Source organism: Pelophylax lessonae (genome assembly GCF_965119305.1).
Source record: "Pelophylax lessonae genome assembly, chromosome: 4".
Taxonomy (NCBI): domain Eukaryota; kingdom Metazoa; phylum Chordata; class Amphibia; order Anura; family Ranidae; genus Pelophylax; species Pelophylax lessonae.
The window spans coordinates 514,471,490-514,477,311 of record NC_138771.1 but is presented as its reverse complement, the minus strand read 5'-3'; positions in this window follow the sequence as shown (position 1 = coordinate 514,477,311).

The window sequence follows — 5,822 nt, the reverse complement described above, 5'->3', positions numbered from 1 at the left end:
GCAATCTCACACCCTGCCGTCACTTGTGTATCAATGCCACTCTCGGCTGCACCCAGCACACAGATTGTTCAGCTTGAGGGACCACAATCTAGATGCAAGCAGACTGAGAGCGATTGTCACCGGGTTAATTAAATGATTAACCCTTTCTCTGCCACTACCTCTACATTATAATGAGCCTAGAGGACGCTCGTGATTTTACAAATATCAATTATGACTTTAGAATAACTGTCTGTAACACACACTGTCACCTCAGACAAGAATGTTTCTGGTAGGTTAGCCTAAACAGTAGCGCACTTTCAGGAGACAGGTTCTTTTGGGTCATGTTGCGTTTAAGAGCTTAGAGACAAAGTTAACACTTTTCAAAATAAGGTTTAATTATAAGAAAGGTTAAAATTGGTGCGAATAAAAATATTTACAGAAAAATGGATTACAAAGAAATAGAGACACAATACAGCAATTTAGAAATAGGAGAATAAAGAATGAAAATACTTGCATTAACCACTTGCCTTCTGTGCACTTAAACCCCCTTGCCATCCAGACCAATTTTTAGCTTTCAGTGCTCTCACACTTTGAATGACAATTGCGTGGTCATGCTACACTGTACCCATATGAAATTTTTATCATTTTTTTCACACAAATAGAGCTTTCTTTTGGTGGTATTTAATCATCTCTGGGTTTTTTATTTTTTACAAAAAAAAAGAAAAAAGACAGAAAATTTTGAAAAAAAAAGTTTTTCTTATTTTCTGCGAGTAAATTTTGAAAATAAATACATTTTTCTCCTTCACTCATGTGCACTGATGAGGCGGCACTGATAAGCACTGATAGGCTGCACTGATGGGCACTGATAGGCTGCACTGATGGGCACTGATGAGGTGGCACTTATGGGCACTGATGAGGTACTAATATGCCGCACTGATGAGCACTGATAGGCGGCGCTGATGAGCACTGATAGGCGGCACTGCTGGGCACTGAGAGGTGGCACTGATGGGCACTGACGGGCGGCACTGACGGGCGGCACTGATGGGCACTGGCGGGTGGCACTGATGAGCACTGATGGGCGGCACTGCGCAGCACCATAAGTGCCCACACTCAGTGCCCATAGTGCTGCCAGTCAGTGCTCATCAGTGCCTAGATGAGCAGGCACTGATGGGCACTGACTGGCAGCACTATGGGCACTGATTGTGGGCACTGATGGGGGGCACTGATGGCGGGCACTGTGGGCACTGATGGTGGGCAGTTAGTGTGTTTAATGTACCTTGTGTAATCAGGGCACTGGTGATCAGTGCCCTGATTACATTCTTCTGTGTCCCCGACGGCTGATCGGCTTTCCTCCTTCCTCACACTGCAGTCTCTGTGTGAGGAAGGAGCGCTGGCGATGAGAGATGATCTCATATGTTTACATATGAGATCATCTCTCATTGGACAGTCCGATCACGTGGTGAATGGCCACTGTGATTGGCCATTCACCACTATCTGTGATTGGCTGTGTCCAAGGGACACGGCCGACACAGATTTTCCCTGATGCGTGCTCGCGGGAGCGCGCGGGGAGCCCGTGTCTGGGAGGCCGTTTAAAGATGGCCTCCCGAAAATGTGAGTCCGCGCTGCGGCCGTACTTTGGCTATAGCGCGGATGGGAGGAAGTTAAAATGGTCCTGGTATTACCTTAGTTTCAGAAGCTGAACAGGTATGATTGGTTCCCCTTGGGCGATGTTATGGCTTCGATGGTAGGATGAGAACTAAGCTCTCTATCAGTTCCTGTCCTTTTCTCTGACCCTCCAGGGGGTGTCACCAGAAGTACTTGGCCAATAGGCTCTGAGTCTATAAACTGCTAAGGGACCTCCCGGTTTGACAGATTAATAAAAGCACTCATATCTTGAGAATTGAAACAGTTACATGCTTGAAACCGATATTTTATGGTCCGATTTTGAATGTCCTATCTTTAGACACTAAACATGGGTTATCTCGGCGCTGCGTCTAGACAGTCTCTCAGACTGTCAGTGACATTCTGTGCAAAGAAGCCGGCATCCGGCCGGACCTGGCATCGGCGCCGCAAACTGATCATTGCTATCTAGGAGCGAGCAGAGAGGAGTGGGCGGGGCCTTGAGCTCAACTGATGCACTAGCCCCGCCCCTTTGCTGTGAATGGTGTGTGATGTGATGGAGGGCCTCGGGGTAGGAGACGGAGTAGCCAGCAGGACAGCAAAGCACAGTGGAGCCGACAGCAGTGTGTCCACTCTCCTCTCCAGCCCAGGCGGCGACGGTGCCAGGCTCTCCAGAGTCCGGAGCTCTGTGTGATGTAGGCGGCTCCCCTCATCACAGGGCTCTACCTCCGCCCACATGCGTGACATCATCAGTCAGCTCCTCCAGCTCCAGGCAACGTCAGTGGTGGATGGATGGCACCTTCAGCTAGCATTAGCGGCGGTCGACAGAAGGCTTGGCTTCTCAGGTATCAGAAGAAGATATCTCTTTTAAAATTAAATGTTGGTTGTGCCTGTGTGTTAGCTGTCTTCACTTGCAGTGCTGCTTCCATGATGTTAAAGAAAGGTCATAAGCTGTACGTTCTGGATAAAGTAACAGGTATATTTTACTTTAAGCACCCTTGAGAGCATTTATTTAGCATTCTACTTACTACTGCTCACTGTAACTGATGCCCAGAGAAAAATCCAGTACTTCCAGGTATGGGGTTCCAATACCTGGAAGTACTGGATTTTTCTCTGGGCATCAGTTACAGTGAGCAGTAGTCAGTAGAATGCTAAGTAAATGCTCTCAAGGGTGCTTACAGTAAAATATACCTGTTACTTTATCCAGAATGTACATGGGGAAGCAGGCTACTTTCCCTTGCCTCTTCACAATACAGAGCCAGGCCCAGGAACGTACGAAGGGGATGGCCGGACTGGCGCCCACCGGGGGCACAGGCCCGAGGGGGGGTTGCAAAAATGGACAGAGTTAGTAGTGATTTTTACGCCCTCTGCTCAGCCTGTGACACTGGCGCATCCAGGCAGCGTGCGGCTCCAATCCCGGAGCCCTATGACCACTTCAGGGGGCGTCAGTGTAGGCTCTCCGGAGCGCTGTCTCCATCCACACATGCGGCCAGTCAGTTTTTTGAGATTTTGGGGTGGAGAGCTAAATTGCATGGGTGGGGGGGGGCCCAAGAAAATGTTTGGCCAGGGTCCAATCCATATTACAGACTGCCCTGATATCAGTGCCTGAGCATGCTCAGCTCACCATCTTGGAAAAGGGCTAGCCAGGAAACAGGTCACACGGACAGCATCACTTCCTGTCTTTCATGCTCAGAGTGTGCTTGCACTGCTGCAGCCATCTTGGAAATGGCAAATGCCTACAAAAAAGAAAGAAAATGGGTAAAAAGCATATGGAAAGCAAAGGGAAAACACTGTCATTATTTCAAAGCTTTTTTAAAGCTTTTTTTGACAGCACCGCCAGAATAGGGCTCCAAACTTATAGCTCATGTAGAGGCTGTACAGGAAGGATTCACACCCAGGAGAGAGTGAACTATGCCCCCTAGACTACCAGAATGGGGCTCCAACCATATAGTTTATTTAGAGACTGTACAGGAATGACTTCCCCCCCAGGAGATGCTAAACCTGGCTTGGTGGACAAAAATTAGGGGATACCTCGTGACTCCAGTCCTGATCAGGTCAGGTCTGTTTTTGATTTATAGTTAACCAGTCCTGTCAGGTTGTGGGGGTGGAGCCAAAACCCAATGTATGCTGCCATGATGCGTCAGGAAATTATAGCGCTATGATGATTTCCTCCTAATATAGTATCAATGTATGTACAGTGCTGGAGTTAGAAAAGAGAAGAGAATAGAGGTCGTTCTGTTATATTGAAAGACGCACAAGCGTAATTAGACCTACTTAATAATGGGGTCAATACTATCAATACTATTTTGTCAGTGTTTTTAGGTGGAGGTAGCAACAAAGTGAAAGCTTTTGAGATGGAGATGAAAGATCTTCAATGCCGTACCGATTGCTGCACTTTATTGAAGATTGGTTATATATAAACGTGTACTTTATTGCAGATTTGACATCCATGCACTTGTATAAATTTTATGCGGATCTGAAATGGACATTATTTGCACTTTATACACATTGATATGACATTTATGGATTGATTTACAGGTTGAAATGTTATTGTGATGTTTTTGTAAAATATATCTACATGCTCTATTTGGCATTTTAAAATTAAGGGTTTTGTCATGAACTGTGATGTATATTAATTTATATGCACTATCTGGCACTTTATTGATTAAGGGAAGGTCAAATAGATTTGGAAGGGAGTACTGTAAATGTTGTAACTTTATGATTACTATATCGGTTTGATAATAATACAGCAGTTAAGGAAGTTGAGGGGGGTACAAAGGTTAGCATGGATCTTTATAATTGATTGCCTTTTCTGAGCCCTTAACCACATGCAATATTTAAGCCCTGATGAAGGAGTAAAGTTTTGAGTCCCTAAAAAGCATAGGCTGTTTTATGTGATAATACGGCGAACCATTAAAGCTACTTGGACTCTTAGGGGTCAGTTCACTATTGTTTACTGCATGCAATAGCACAGTCACATGACTCATTTGCTTAAGTTATTGCATGCAGTAAATAAAGTCAAATTCACAAAAAAAAACAATTATGAGGTACTGCAAAATAAAAAATGTGTCAGTAAATATCGTTTAACCATTTCTGGACCGCCCGTCGCATATATACTGGGGCAGGGCGGTCCGGCTGCGCAAAATCACATACAGGTGCGTAATGCGTGCCCACGCTCGCTGTCCCCGCAGCAATCTGGTTTGGTTCAGAGCCAATCAGTCATCAGGTCCAGGCCAATGATTTATGCCCTGAACCTGGTGATCGGTTCTGACCAATTGCAGAACCTCCTGTGCCAGTGTAATGTAAACACAGGCACAGGAATAGATGCAATCTCATCTTCTGGAGCCCTTTTCTGTTCCAGCATGAGAGGAAAAAGCATTACAGAGAGTACACAAGCACTACACTAACACCAGTACAGATAGGTACATATTTAAATCCCTGATCACCTCCCAGATAATCCTTTAACTCCCTGTCACAGTGACACTTTATATAGTGTACGGATAATTTAATGATCACTATATTAGTGTCACTGGTGACATCAGTTAGTGCCAACGGTAGTTATTGTCAGTCCCAGATGGGTTTAGAGTACCTGCCATATATCCCCTAATAAAGGTTTAACCCCTTGATCACCCCCAGTTAACCCCTTCACTGCCCTGTCACAGTGTCACTATATACAATGTACAGATAAGTTACTGATTACTGTATTAGTGTCACGGGTGACACTAGTTAGCATCAGCGTCAGTCTTAGTATAGCGTCAGGGTCCCGCCACATATTTTCAAATAAAGTTTTAGCCCCCTGATCGCCCCCCAGGTAACCCTTTCACTCTCTTGTCACAGTGTCACCAGTAAAGTGTACAGATATTTTTGTCTGATCACTGTATTAGTGTCATGGGGGACACCAGTTAGCGTCAGCATCAGCATCAGCGTCAGTTAGGGTCAATCCCAGATAGCGTCAGATTTTAACCCTTTGATTGCCAGTAACACTAACACACACACACTCACACTCACACTCACACACACACTACATACCTCCATTGCTAGTATAGTGTCTGAACATTTCAATATCTTTGATCTGATCAGAACTATACTAGCGTCCCCAATAGTTTAGCGTTCCTAAAAATGCAGCATTAGCAGGATCAGCCCTGACATCTGCTAGCACCTGCATTTAGCCCCTCCGCTCAGCCCCCAAGAAGTGCAGTGTCAATAGATCACTGTCACTTCTG